The sequence below is a fragment of the Tenrec ecaudatus genome, chromosome 9, assembly GCF_050624435.1.
Source record: "Tenrec ecaudatus isolate mTenEca1 chromosome 9, mTenEca1.hap1, whole genome shotgun sequence".
NCBI classification, from domain to species: domain Eukaryota; kingdom Metazoa; phylum Chordata; class Mammalia; order Afrosoricida; family Tenrecidae; genus Tenrec; species Tenrec ecaudatus.
The window spans coordinates 54,833,162-54,848,759 of NC_134538.1; the positions used below are offsets into that span (position 1 = coordinate 54,833,162).

Genomic DNA, 15,598 nt, shown 5'->3' on the forward strand with positions numbered 1-15,598 from the left:
TAAATGCTAAACAACTGGCTACGTTAATGACACTATCAGGACTACCTCATGTCCCAGAGGGATGACCTATAATGTTCTCAACCATAAAATGATAACGACATCTCTAAAATACACAAAAGACATAAACCGATACATGAATGGATTGGGGGCTCACACTTAATTCTAGTCCCAGTCTAGTTCTTTTGACACGCTCACTGTCGCCATCATGAAGTGATGACTGAAGAGATGGGTGCTGTAGCAAAGTGGGGTGAAGAAGCCAGATGGTGCTGGCTAAAAGAAAGAACAGCAGCTGAGGTCTTAAAAGGCCTGTCTTAAAAGGAGCAGCCATCTGCATGTGGCATCATCTAAGTCAACATTGATGTGATCCAAGGATTGTAAATAAGAAAATCCAAATCCAAAGGAGGAAATGGTGCCAGAGCTTAAATTCTGAATACTTGGTTTGCAGAAAACTGTGGATGACGGTGGAAGCCTAAAGTCCATTTGCAGTGTCCCCATATGGATTAAGCCTCTGAGGAAAGCCTGCTGACCAGAGTCCAGGGATGTGAAAGCCTTGCTATCAGACAGAGCATTATAAAGTCAATGATGAAAAAAAATAAAGTCAATGATGGCGGATGTAGTGAGGTTAAAATATAATGATTATCATTTAGTCTCCCTTTTGACCCATTTTAACGTTTGTTTTGTATATTTTCTATTTTCTTTTTGATTGGGGTTTCTCTATGTTTTGTCTAGTCATTGTTGTTGGGTTATTTGTTTGCTTCCTGATTGTGTTCTGTATGATTTTTGGAGTGTGAAATCCAGAACAAGTAGGTTTACAGAGACAATAACTTAATTGATGATCGCCTGCGGGCATGGCAGGGGATGCTAGGGGGAGATGGGGAGCTAGCAACAAGGAGTACCAGAACAAAATGTTGTGAAATGGTGTTGATGATTGTGCCCATATTCTTGATATGATTGAACAATCAAATATATGATATGTAAAGTATATACCAATAAGACTATTGGGGCATGGGGAGAGGATGGACACCCTAAGCCTTTCTTCCAAGGTACCTCTGGGCAGATGTGAATTTCAATCATTTGGCATGCACCTGAAAGTGTTAACCCTTCGCACCACCCAAAGACTTTACACCCATATATTGTTAAGGACCACTGAATTGGGTCCAACTCACAGCAACCTTGTGTACGACAGAAGAAAACGCTGCCCCTCCTGTGCCATGTTCACTACTGTTGTACGGTTTAACTCCACTGTTGCATCGATTGTGCCAATCCCTCTCCTTGATGGCCTTCCTCTTCTTAGCTGACCTTCGACTTTACAAATAAAGCCCCGGTAGTATAATGGTTAAGCATTGGGCTGCGATCCACATGGTGAGCAGTTCCAAACCACCAGCCGCTCCAAGGGAGAAAGGGCTTTGTACTCCTGTAAGCAGTTAGTCTTAGAAAACCTCACTCAGGGAGCCGCTATGAGCCAGCACCGACGCGATGGCAGTGAATCTACTTTACCAAGCATGATGCCTTTTTCCAGGGACTGAATGAACTCTCCTGGAGACTTGTCCAATGTAAATGGGGCAAAGTACAAGAGACGCCATCCTCGCTTCAAGGAGCATTCTGATTGTACTTCCTCCAAGACAGATGTGTTTGTTCTTCTGGAAGCCCCTGTTACTTTCAACAGTCTTCGCCAACACCACAATGCATTCATTCCTCTCTGGTCTTCCCTATTCACTGTCACGCGGATATGCGGTGATTGAAAAAGACCACGGCATGGGTAAGGAGCCCCATAGTCATCGCCGGGCTACCCTAGCTCTTCAACATTTTAAAGAAGTCTTGGGCAGCAGACTTGCCCAATGCAACAAGTCATTCGATTTCTGGTTGACTCTTCCTTCCATGAGCATTGATTGTGGATCCAAGTACCCACATCCAAACCCGAACCCAAACGCACTGCCATCGAGTCGAGTCCTGCTCATTGTAACCCTCCAGGGCAGGGCAGAATTGGCCCTGTGGCTTCTGAGACTGCAACTCCTTACAGGCACAGTCTCAGCTTCCTCTTTCGGAGCAGCTGGTGATTTGGAAATGCTGACCTTATGGTTCCCAGCACAGCGCGTAACCCATTACACCATTCAAGTGTTGATGCCACTATCAAATCATATGCTATGAAGAGCGCCTTACAGACTAGGACATGCATGAACCACCACAATGAACTCAAAATACACACACACACATGCACGCACCATAGACTCTACTTGGAAAATTCAGAAAAATTCAAACACCCAACTCACTGCCATCAAATTTATTCTGATGCATAGTGGCCCCAAAAGGGAAAGTAGAGGTGCCCCCACTAGTTTCCAAGCTCGTGAATCTTTTCCAGGAGCAGAAAGTCTAATCTTTCTTCTGTGGTCAATTAAAACGGCATAGAAAATGCATCCCACGCAGAAACCCACTAAAATATTGGCTTCTCAGGTGCTGACATTATTTTTTTAATTGCCCACTTCCTTAGTGTTTTCTGGAGCACATTTCTAAGAGAAAAACAAGAAAGCTATTTTGTGGTAGAAGGTCCAATACATGAAAAGACTGTTTAAGAAGCAAAGGCTTCTCCCTGATTCGTTCATTTCCCACACTTCCACAGCAATCGCTCACTCGGGGGCATCGACTTGATGCCCGTTCATCGTAAACCTACAGGACAAGGTAGAACTGTACCAGCGGGTTTCTGAGAGTGCGACTCTTTCTGAGATGTAGAGAGCCTCATCTTTCTCCCACAGAGCAGTCAGTGGTTTCAAACTGTTGACCTTGAAGTTAGGAGCTCAAACTGCAGGTCTCCTCTCCAAAACAGTCCAAACATGAAACCAATCTCACTGCTGATCGGGCCGATGAGGGCATCCAGCAACCCTATAGATAGGGTAGAATTGGTCTTGTGAGTTTCCAAAACGGTACCTCGTTATGGCAGTAGAAAGCCCCTCTTTCTCCCTCAGAGAGGCTGATGACTTCAAACTGCTGACCTTGCTGTTAGCAGTCCAATGAATAACCACTACACCACCAGGGTGCCTTCCAGAACAAGAGAGATGGCAAATTCTCTTCACTTCTGTGCCAAACAAGAGAAAAACACGTCCCTGGGCAACGGGCAGACCCTCCAGTCTGTCACTCCTTCAGAGTAGGGCTCTTCTGCTCTCTCTTCCTCCGCTGGCCACTCTGTACTCTGATCTTTCCAGAAGAGCTAACCTGAAAATACACCTGCCCACTGGATTATCAGGGCGAAACCGTCTGCCACCTCTGTCTGCTGGCAAGCTATCACCTCAATACTGCTATCTCAGAACTTGCCAACCTGGGGGTATAACAGCTACAAGAATGAGGAAATGTTGCTCGCAGCAGGAGAACCTGCCTCTTCTCAGGACCTCAGGCTATGAAAACTCGGCAAGCCCTGGAAAGTGCAGTAGCCTGGGGCACAGGCATGGATTCCTCCTCCCTCACCAGGCCTCACAGTCCACGGGTCCCCAGACCCAACCAGGAGTGCACAGCCCCCCCCCTTTGGTCAAGCAGAAGACTATGTACGATGTGGGGTGTACAGCACTTGTACCATGATGATGTCTATTCCTAAGCCCACTGCCGTGGCCCCGGGCAAACAAAAGGAGAAGAGAGGAAGGTGAGGAAAAGCCCCCCCGCGACTTGTGGAAAGCACCTTGTCCGTGCAATGCCAGAGCCCACTTCTCCTCACACCCCTCTGTCGCGGGCTGGAACGCAGCTCTGATCTATGTTAAGAAGGACCAACTCTGAGAGGGGTAAATGCTCAGGGCACTAGTTAAAGAAGGTGATGGATGACAAAGCGGAGGAATGCCGGTCCCTCATCAATCGAGGCCTTTTGTGCATTATGGCAGGGGCTCTGGCCTAGCTCCAGGAGCAATGTGTACACTACACAGACCCCGCACGGCCCCAGGGCTGATGTGGCCACATGTGGGCCTGCTCAGTTTATGAGAAAGCGCTCCCAAGTACAAAAGGCAACGGACTGCAGATGTGCTCCGGGCGCAGGGCGCAAGCTTGGGATGCCTGAATCCTCAAGTGGGAAATAAGCTGTTTCCCAAGAAGGACCAGGTCTCTCCTATAAAAACATAAACACAGCCTCAGCGGCGTCACTGGGAGCCATGGCCACAGTCACTTCCTGAGACCGCTGTGTTTCCGACACTACTGCAAATTGCTGCATTCGTGCACATTCGAAAGCTAAGGGATTCCCTCTCTGTTTGATACTCGGAGCCATAGAATCTCCATTCAACAGGCCCCAAGCCAGCAACCCCCTGTCATTACTGCCCAGCCCCATTCTAGAGGCAGATGCCTTCTAGCCCCCCACCGTACCCCCACCCAAGAAGAGGGTCTGGCACCCTCAGGGAAGGTCTGGCTGGGCAGAAGGAATGAAGCCCCGGGACGGACGTGGTGAGAGGCTAGGGATTCCAAGAGGCATTGCCTAACCTATTCAAATCAAAAATCCAGCTGCAAAAGGTGTATTAAGTGTTATTAACTCTCCTCCCAGGAGAAGAGGAAGGGAGGGGGAGGCGGTGCAAACACGTGCCATAATTAGAGCCAAGGGAGGAAGAGCAGAGCTGAAGAAAAGGCAGGTCTCAAGGTCCCAAACAGAGGCCGTGACAGGCACGAGGGCTAGCTGTTCACGGGGGGGGGTGTGCTCCGCACACTCGTGAAGCCTCCTTCACCGGCCAGTTGCAGCATTGGGATGGCCGCCTCCTTCAGGGGACAGGAAGCAGAGGGCCAAGGTGACTATAAAACCCCAGCGTGTACGGGTCCCCTGGATGGCCACCTGGGCAGGCGTCCCACCCCAGGCCACCTTCACTACTGACAGGCTTAGGTCGGGGACACCTCAGGGTCCTTCATCTTCTGTGACGGACCACCAAGCACAGGCTCGGTCACAGACAGGCCCCGTCCGTCCGTCCAGCCTGCGCTTAGGATCTCCACGCGAGATTTGAGCTCGCTCTAGGCCCTCTTTCAAAACAGGCAGGCAGGAGGTATGCCTTGCGAGGATGCGTTAAAATGAGGCCAGGGGTACAGAACGCACCGTGTATGGGGTAGTTTGCAGTTCAAAGGAAAGCATCGCTTCCAGCAAATGATATGGTTCTTACCTTCCACTGAGGAGATGTCGGTTGGATTCCTAACCAAAGCACCTCATACGCACCCACCACATTTCTGTCACCGGAGCTATGCATGTTTCTACGGTGCTGGACCTGGACCTTCCAGACGAAGGTTGACTGGCCGTCGACTTTTGAAAAAACTCAGCCTATGAAAATGTTATAGATCACAATGATCCAATCCCCTCCTGCCCGGGGTCACCATGGATCCCGGGCCAGCTCACTGACAGCTAACCGGAAAAACATTCCCGGCAAAGCTGTCAGGCTAGTCGGAAACACACTGAGCAAAGCTTCAAAATCTGCCTGCCAAGCCTGTGGGCATATCTGTAAAGGCCCACACAGATGCGGACAAGAGAGGAAGACTTCTCTCCCAAAACTAGTCCCTACGGAGTGGACAATGTTCCACCTGTGGGAATTTTCCCAATCACTGCAACTCCTGAAGTATAATTTTTTAATTAATTATGCCCATTTGAAACAAACTATACTATATTGCATCCCTACTTTCTTCACATAAAAAAATATATGTGCTGCTTTATTTTATTTTCTTTCTAACGTCTAGGGCAGTGGTTCTGATCCTTCCTAATGCCATGACCCTTTAATACAGTTCCTCAGGTGTGGTGACCACCCCCCCAACCATACAATTATTTTCGTTGTTGCTTCAGAACTGTCATTTTGCTACTGTTATGAATCGGGTGACCCCTGTGAAAGGGTCGTTCGACCCCCAAAGGGGTCTCACCCACTAGTTGAGAACCACTGGTCTAAGGAACCCTTGAGACATTGTAGTGACCTGTTGGGCTGTGATCGTCGAGGTTGGCAGTTCAAAACCACCAGCCCCTCTTCAGGAGAAAGGACGAGGCTTTCTCCTCCAGTAAAGAGTTATAGTCAGAGAAACTCATGGGGTCAGTTCTACCCTGTGCTTTCGGGTCGCTATGAGTCAGTATTGATTCGCTGGCAGTGAGGCGCTGATTTGAATGGATTTCAGCATCCTAGCAACACACAAGCTTCCAATGACAGGCAGGTGGTGGCTGGCTGCACAGTGGACTGACCCAGTGGCTGCAACAATGGACTCAAATGTATGACAATTATGAAGCTAGCACTGGGTGGCTATGGGTCAGAACCAACGTGACCACACCTAACAACAGAGGTCATTATCTGCTGCCTCCCTGGCACAGTGCGGGACTCTGAGGCCTACTAGCACATTCTGTCATCTGTCCCCAAACTGGAGAGCAACACACACTAGTGATTCTTGTGCCTCCACCTTTTAGGAAGAGGGTAGTCTGGGCCACTGGGCACGGGAACTGGTTACACAAAGCGGGGCCAAGTCCAGACTTGGCACGGAGTGGGAGCCTAGACATCACCGGACGGTGTAAGGAACAGGAAAGAGCTCTGGAACCCACTAGTGGGCGAATCCTAGTTCTTGATTCAGACCCACTCCAAGGTCATACTGGACATCAGAGACACCAAATTTGATTCTGAAGTTCACACAACGCCTCATATAACAATGCTGGATGTCATAAGCAGAACTCAAACAGAAAAAGTTCAAGAAATTGGGATATTTTCATTTTCTGCCTTTAAAAGAAATGGATTGATAGCAAGGGGAATACACCCCCGTCCCCCTTAGCTCAGCCCTAAAATGACACAGGTCAGCATCTAGCTGTGAGACTCAACATAAAGTTCAAAAACACATTCTGAATCTAGTAGAAATGAACTCATTTTCAGGAGCATTTTGGTAGTGAGCAATTTTTATTGAATCCTCATGGTGCGGGGTCAGGCTGCTAGTCACAAGGTCAGCAGTTCTAAGCCATCCATCACTCTAATGGAGAAAGATGAGCCTGTCCGCTCCCATAAAGATTTCTAGGCTTGAAAAGTCTCTATAGGGTTACTATGTAACCCACTGATCCCATGTGAGTGGGTTTGGCTGGAGGGGGGAAGGGAGGTATTTCTAAGGCAGCTAGACAACATAATCCTTGAAGCAGTCCTGCAATTAAATACCAGTTCCACGGCTGTGGACCAGCAGATCCCCCAAAAGACAAGGCCACAGACACCGACCGCACTACTTTGCCGGAAGAACTAAAAGATGGAACCGGCCTGTAGGACAGGGGTCGGCCAACTATTGAGATGGCACAGTCCATCTGTCTCACAATTATGCAAGAGCCATAAATATAGTTTTATAAACAAATGAAATCGCCATTACCTGAAATAATGTCCTTCCCCCCCCCTCCAATCGTACCTCACAGCCACGTACGTACCTAGGAAGAGCTGCCTACGGCTTGAGGGCCACCCTTTGCTGATTCCTGATCTTGTGGGCCACTAGTCGTGCTGATTCCAGGTCAGCGGTTGGAAGCCAGCCACACCATAGAATGAAGAGAAGGTTTTTTGCTCCCATAAACATTTCCAGCCTCAGAAGCTGATAGGGGTGGGGGAGGAATGAGGAGCTGATATCAAGGGCTCACTTAGAAAGAAAATGTTTTGAAAACGATAGCAACAGATGTGCTTGATACAATGGGTGTATGTATGAATTGTGATAAGAGCTGTAAGAGCCCCCAATAAAATGATTTTGAAAAGGAAACTGATAGGGAGGGGCCATTCTACTTTGTCCTGCCAGGTCGCTATGAATCAACTCAATGACAGTGAGCTTTGGGTCGTTTGTATTTTTGAAGGCCCAAGAGCAGTCACTAGACAAAAAAGATGCTGAAGACCTTGGTTATTCTTAGCATGCTTGTCAACTGTTAGGAAAAACATTAATTCTGACTAGACAGCAGCCCCACTGCTATGGGCTATTCCAGGTTCAATGGAGACCCGATAGAACTGGATAAGAGGGCTCCAGGGGCTCCCCAAGGCTGTCGATCTGTTCTGAAACACACTGCCTCATCTCACCAACTTTCTGGTGACTAGTCCGCCAGGGCTCTTTGAGGAAACCAGAGGCTAGTGAAAGTAACCAATTAACCCAAATACCTTGTTCTAGATCAACCAGGGAAGACTTCAAAGGGCTCGGGGTTTACAGATTGGCTCCAGGTCCCTATAGTCACTGCTGGTAGGGGTCTGGGCTGGTCAATAACCTCGCACTTACTTGAGTCCAACAGGAGGAAAGTGGAGCCCTGGTGGCAGAGCCATTGGCATTGGGCTGCTAACGCCAAAGTCAGCAGTTCAACACCACTGGCTGCACCATAGGAGAGGGGGTTTCTGCTCCCATAAAGAACAGGAAACCTTCAGGGACAGTTCTACCTTGTCCTTTAGGGTGACTAGGAGTCGGAATCAACTCGATGGCAGTGACTTTGAGCTCTGACAGGAGGCAAAGGTCTGCATCAGGAACCAGCAAGGCCTCAATCAGACTCTGTCACCACCTGTGGAGACTGACAGACCCACCCACATTCAACACACACCATCACTTTTTCCCTCAAGACCTCTCCCGGAGAAATCCACCTAGTTACTGTGTTTCGCCAACAGTTGTCTTCTGACATAACAAGTAACTTTCGGCCAGGGAGTGTTTGACTGGTTCCCTTTCTACCTTCCTCCTCTTCCGGGAACTTACTGTTCTTTCCACCAAAACTGTCCTGTCGGTGCTGACTCACAGCAACCCCCAGCGGCTTTTGGAGCATTGTAACTATTTACAGGAACAGAAAGCCCTGTCTTTCGCCCTCTTGCAGCTGTTGGTGGACCGCCATGGCTCTGGCACTTTCCACCTGGGGAAGTAAATATTGTGGGGCCAGGAGGAGACACAAAATGATAGAGGACAGTTTTCTGATTCAGGTCCCAGTCGGCCAATCCTCTGTTAAGGAGCTTCCAGAAATTTGCTGAGCATTTTCTTCATTTGTAAATGTGCAGAACCCTAGACAGATGGGCTATCATTGTGAGTGGTGCTTCAGAAATCCTTCCTCTGGGCACATTTCATCACTTATCTTGCTATATTGCCTCTTTACTTGATCACTACTATCCCCACTAACAGCACTTAAAGTAGCCCAGAAGTCTTACCTTAGGTGTGCCTTTATGCTCCTGTAAAATGCAAGAATATTCAAAGTACTTCGATTTAAAAGCATCACATTCCAAAGTTTTAATACACATTTCCTACTACTAGTGCGAGTTTGTCGATCTTCTTGTTGGTTTTTAAAGGAATCATGAATCAGTTGCTGCTGAGAGTTTAGGCATCCACAGCTAAGGCCACTGTGTGGCTCCGGAATCCAGCCCTGGCCTAGAATGCCTTCCAAGGTGCCCTGTGCATCTCAGAATCTTCCACTAGATACTTAGCCTGTGTCTGCCACCGTGTTCACGTCTGCAGAGTAGAGCAGTAAACCCAACTTTCTCCAGGGGTGCACTTGGAGAGGGTAATTGCAAAATTGGATGGAGCACAGTGACTCACTATGCAAATTGCTGTTACGATTTTACGAAGGGGTCATTGAGTGTGCAGGTCCCCCAGGCCAGCTCCCCACTTCAGCTGCACACACCACACAGCCATTGCATGACACAGGCCTGCCCCACCGGGGACCTGCAGGATCTTGGCACCGAAAAGCCTTTTGAAATACTCCTTGGTACTTACAAACATAACCTACCAGTATGGAAAGAGGGAAGTCCCCATATCACCAGGACACAAAACTCCCTCAAAAAAACAAACAGCTCCAGCACTTCTGAGAGAACAACACGCGCAAACCAAGAGCCTGAAGAAAACACACCAGGATGTCCACAAGTTCAATTCTGATGAGCATGACTGAAGATAACATTTGCATTCACTCCCAGGGGCTCCAATAATCACGTGTTAATATCACCAGGGGCGGGCGGGGGAAGGGGGAGTGGGGAAGAACCATTGTGATAAACTAAATGTGGTGTGGGCACCACGCTGACAGAGAAACGTCTACATAACTGGAATTCTTCTCCACAGTGCCATTGACCTTGTATCCCAAGTGATGCTGTTTTTTCTTTTCTTAAAACCACGATGTTGCATTGTCGTAATCTATAGACAACCTCTGGAGTCTCTTCCAGTCACACATCGTTTCAAATCTTAAAACAAGTGGCCCCTGGGCTGGCTGGCCGGCCTCAGTGCCACACATCCTTAGAGACCCCAGGGTCGGAGGCCTGGCGGGCCAGGGAGCCCTTCCCCACCCCACCCCCCTTTTGCTTGTCACCGGCTGAGCCCCTGTGCCAGGAGGCACGTGCCACAGGTGGCTCCGGCGCTCCCCCACCCCGCCCCCCGCTCCGACTCCCCGCCGCCGGACCCCCGCCTCCCCGGCCCAGCGCAGGAAAAGGAAGAGTGGGCGACGGGCGCGCCCAGCGCTCTGGAAAAGAGCGGGAGAAGGGCTCCCGTCCCCCAGAGCAGCCCCGCCGAGGTCCGCCGCTGGCCGCTCGGGGCCGTCCGCCGCGAGCCAAGTCCGCCAGTCCCCGGGCACCCGCCCCGCGGGCGGCTCCGCGCGGCCGAGCGGCGCCCAGGCCCGCGCCCCGTGCCCGATCCCCGCGCCCGAGCTGCGTTCTGGCGCCACGGGAGCCCGGGTCCCCGAACCCCGCGCCCCGCTCTCCGCGCCCCGAGCCCCGTCCCCGCGCGCGCCCCGGGCGCAGGCTGCCGGCCCGAGACAAAGGGTGGCGGCGCGTGGCCGCCCGCCCGCCCGCCCGTGTCCGCGGCCCGCGCCGCCGCCAGTACCTGGGGGGCGAGCGCGGCGCAGTCCGGGCGCGATGGCCGGCGGCGAGGTCCGCGGAGCCGAGTGAGCGCAGAGCGGCGCGCCCGCCCGCCCGTCCGTCCGTCCCCTGGCTCGCGGCCCGCGCCCGCCGCAGGGCCCCCTCGAGGCGGCGCGGGCAATCGCCGCGGCCGCTCCCCGGCGCGCCGGCCCCTCCGCGGCGGGCGCCAGGCCGGCCCACCTGGCTCGTCCCCGAACAAAGCCGCGCCGCGACCCAGGGGCCGGGCGCTGCGGGTCGCTGGCCGCCGGCAGTCCGAGAAGAGAAGTTATTGCTGGGCTCTGGCGACAGCCGCCGCTGCTAGGGCTTGTGGGACCGGGAGGAGAACCTGCGGAGGCTTGCCGCTAGCCCTGCCGGGAGTGCACCCACTACTGCGTTAGGTTCGCACCGGGAGCGAAGCGGACTTTCCCTCTGGCAGCTGACAGTGCAGCCGGCGGATGTGGGCAGAACATCTGGGGACCGGACAAGGTGTAGGCCACCTGGTAAAACACACGCATGCTCCTAGAACTGTCGACGACAGAAACGAGACGTGGGGAGGCACCACAAAGAACAAAGTTACTCATTCCCAATCTTGGGAGAGCGCGAGAGATATGGCAGGAAAAGGGCGCCTCGCTCTTTGTTTTCACCCAGAGATGGGATCTGCCAAGTGGCCTTAAAAACACCTTGAGAGTGATTGGGACAGGGAGTGTATGGGTGTGCTTTGTACAATTGATTTATGTATATGTATGGATTGTGGTAAGAGTTGTTGGAGTCCCTAATAAAATGTAAAAGAAGAAAAATAAATAAATATTAAGTCAAAAAAAAAAAAAAAACAACACCTGGAGTAGAGCCGAAGATACTGGGGTGCAGGCACCAGGAAGTGCTGGCGCTTCAGGGACAGAACTGCCAAACACCTCCTCCCTCCCCAGCCCCCGCTCCTCATCGCCAGCCCCTACCAGGGGCTCAGGCCCACTGCCATGGAGTTCATCAATTATGGTTCATTGGGACAGAGTAGAAATGCCCCTTGGGCTGTAACTGTTTTACATGTGGAGTAAGTGTCTCATCTTTCGCCTGTGGATAGACTGTTGGTTTTGAACTGCTGACCTGTGGTTTCCAGTACAACACATAGCCACTACGCCACCAGGGCTCCTCAGAAGAAAACCAGGAACCAGCTATTCCTCCAAGCGCTATAATAAGCCCAGTGGTGGCTCTCTCATTCTCAGAAGCGCAGGGGCCCCACCTCCTACAGATATGCCTGAAGTCACTGAGCCAGACCAATCCTCGTAGCTGGGCTCAGGGAGCCATGCCACACCCAGAGCCTCCCACCCTATGGGCCACAAAGTTGGCTTTCCAAGAAGTGATACAAAAACAAGGCGTGCAGCAATTATCAGGGGTGTGTGCGTCTCTTTCCATTCTTGCATAGCCAACAGACCTTAAATTTGAAAACAAAAAGCCTAGAACTAATTAAGTTCAAAGACAAGCAGGGGTGGCCCCTCTCTTCCTAATCTTCCAGATAAGCGTGAGTGGAGGAGACAGAGAGTGGGGGGTTCATTACTCAGCCATTCTCACCAATCCTCTGAGCAGCTCCTCCCTGTTGTAAAAGGTGTCTCCCCTTGGGCAAAAGCCCGTTTCTATGTCCTAGATCCAGGAAGTATATGGCCAATGACTTGATTATTGTGTCATTTCTCCTTTCCTTTCACTGAAAATCAATTCTTTCCAAATAGGAAATACTATAAAAGATATACTTACGAAATTTAAGAAGTGGGAGTGGATGTCTGTTTTCTTGTGCCCCTTGAATTCCTGGATGATGCAAATTGTTCAGGTGTTCATCTGCCAACAAAATGTTGGCCATTCAGATCCACCCAGCGCTCCCTCCAGAGAAAGGCTTGATCACCTGCTTCCAAACACAACCACTGAAAGCCCTCTGGAGCCTAGTTCTCCTTTGATACACATGAGATCGCCGTGTGTTACGCTAACTTGATAGCAACGGGTACTGGTTGAGACAACTACTAGTACACCTTACTTGTTCCTTCCTTTCCATCTGTCCCAAACACACCGGAGGCATAGTCAGTTCTTTCTTGCAGCTCAGAGAAATGAACATTGTATTCACCAGTCCCTGCCAGGCTGCCTCAATTTCCCCTTGTCACAGAACATGCACTTATACCCAGACCCTGTGTGCATGGATTCTTAGACGCCACTTACTTCACAGGCCCACAGTAGGAGTCTGGCATTACTGTTCAGTCTCCCCAGGAGTGAACGCTAAGCTGGAGATCATCAGGGGTTCTCTGGGATCAATACTTGTGGAAGTGAGACACTATAGGAAATCCAATAGGGCAGAGCAGAAGTAGGCACGTGATGATGTGAGCAGACCCTTCTAGGCGCACAGGCACTGAGATGGAACTGCAGGGCTGTCCCAAGCAGAGCCGAGGACCCGGGTCTTTATAATCCCCATGGTCAGTCATGGAGGGTAGCTGTTGGACAAAGCAACTCTGAGCAGCCGAGGCAATCCCAGAAGGGAACGTTGAGAGACCACGGCTGCCCTGCAGAAGCAGTCCCAGCAACTGGGTCTGATATGTCTTCCTGGAATAGTCCAGGGCAGCGTATCACCTCATGCTTTGATATGCCCTGGAACTGGAACGCAGAAGCCGAAATATCTTGACTATAACTAGCTGTTGGATATAAAAGTACTCTTTCCGTATGTGAAACAGATGGGTTGATGCCCCATTGTTAATTACCAAGAGCAACCCATCCTTTGAGTAACCTGCTCAACTGACCCATATGTCTTCTTTTCTAAAGGAGTAAAGAAGACATACCCTCTTTGCTCAGGTAAAAGGCAGGGATTCACTAGGGAAGCTCTGCCCTGAGTCTGTGGTGCTTGCGTGATGCTTAGAGGTGATCCTCGGAACACTGAGGCTAAAATGATGAAGACAAGCTCTTGGTGATGGCAGAGCAGAAAGAAAGGGACTGTAAAATACAGGGTTGACCAGCTGAACGTTCTTAAGCAGTCCAACGCTATACTTCTTATTAAGTAAACATTTGATAGGATGATTGCGGAAGCCCTCGTGAGTTAGGTTTTCTGCTCTTTGCAGTTGAGCACATTCCTAATTGAGTCAGGATACATGAGCTTATCTCTACATGCTTCACTGTCTGCAGCAAATGGGAGATGACAGGTCACTCAAAAAAAAACAAAACCCCAAAACCTCTTTGTCATCAGTGAGTCCAACTCTTAAAGACCCTATGGCAACGGTTCTCAACCTGTGGGTCACAACCCCTTTGGGGGTCAAACAACCCTTTCACAGGGTCACCCGATTCATAACAGTAGTAAAATGACAGTGATAAAGTAGCAGCGAATATAATGTTATGGTTTGGGGGTCACCACACCATGAGGAACTGTATGAAAGGGTTGCAGCATTAGGAAGGTTGAGAATCACTGCCCTGTGAGATCCCTGTGGTTTCTCAGATGGAAACTTTTTACAGGAATAGAAAGTCTCGTCTTTTTCCCCGAGCAACTAGTGACATTGACCTGCTGCCTTTTTGGTAAGTAGCCTAATGTATAACCCCATATGCCAGCAACAATAAGTTATTACTGGGGAAAAGAGAGCAACTTGACAACGTCTCCTCCTTCTTGTCTCAGTCTCTTACTTCCAAGTAGTATTTACATGTCTACAAAGTCTACCATTCATTCACTTACATGTTATCTTCAGGGATGTTCTGTCTTGCACCCCACCCAGCTATCTCTCATGCTGATTGAGAACCCCTCTCTCGCCTCCCTCCTTTATACACCCCCAAAGAACCCTCAATATTCTCTCCTGCTAGTTCCTCCCGAGCAGGGCTATGTATCTTTGTATCTCCAGCGTCAACTTTAGTGCACAATCCATAGTGAGTCTTCAAGAATGCGTGTGTGGAACAGATGGATGACAAATAGGAATGAGCACATTTCAGAGGTCCAGAAACGCTACCAACAGAGTTGCTAAAATGTAGTTTAGTGGCTTAGAATTGTTAACATTCTTTTCATACCCATCAGGGTATCCTGCCATGTTGCCACGTTCAGGAGGACCCACTGCCGTCAAGTTCACTTGAGCTCACAGTCATTGTGCATAGGGCTTCTGAGATGTAAATCTTTGGTCTCATCATCTTCCTCCCTCAGAGAGGCTGCTGGGTTTGAACTGATGACTTGGCAGTTAGCAGCCCAATACAGAGGACGCTAAACTGTGAGAGGGGAAAAGAAGTTCTGAAAGCCATGCCATCATCTAACGGTTGAGGAAACCGCGCTCAGGGTGGCTGGTACTTGCCCTGGCTTCCATGCCTATTGGCAGCCTTTTCAGACAGACCTTTCAACTTCCCTTCCACAGCAAGGCTCTTTTCATAGTTCCCAGACATTAGACAATGGTATCCATCTTCCTTTGAAATGAACATTTTCCTTTTTAGTAAAACCAGCCCTCCTTGGACACAGGGATGATGTTCTTTCTAAGGCTGGGGCAGGGGACATACAATCTGAACCTGGAGTATCTGAGTGCTGGAGATTGACGAGAGACTCAGACACCAAAAGGACTTATCAAAGGGACGCACGAGTCTCTTGAGAGAGTTCCTGATGGCCAATGCAGATTATAATTTCGCATGGTGTATGATTTAAATCTAAGATTACCTTATATTTTAGTAAGATCCGTAAGTCAGTGGGAGAAAGACAGATAATCCTCCCTACTGAAGCATTGCAAATTGTTTCGAGAGATACCTCTTGGCCCACCACACAAACATACAAGTAGACAGAGCTTCATGTCCACTCATAAGTGTGAGTTGTGTATAGTGACTTTCTTCCAAAAAGTGGAGTCTGGGGAGGGGATCACTTT

General features: G+C 50.0%; 1 protein-coding gene across 1 annotated transcript in view; it reads right to left on the minus strand.

Moving 5' to 3' along the window:
- Positions 1-10,879, minus strand: part of TNS3 (tensin 3) — a 348,472-nt gene extending 337,593 nt beyond the window's left edge. The window contains exon 1 of the mRNA XM_075558135.1: positions 10,741-10,879. The gene's annotated coding sequence lies outside the window, so the exon portion shown is untranslated. The remainder of the gene's footprint in view (positions 1-10,740) is intronic.
- Positions 10,880-15,598: the final 4,719 nt, after the last annotated feature.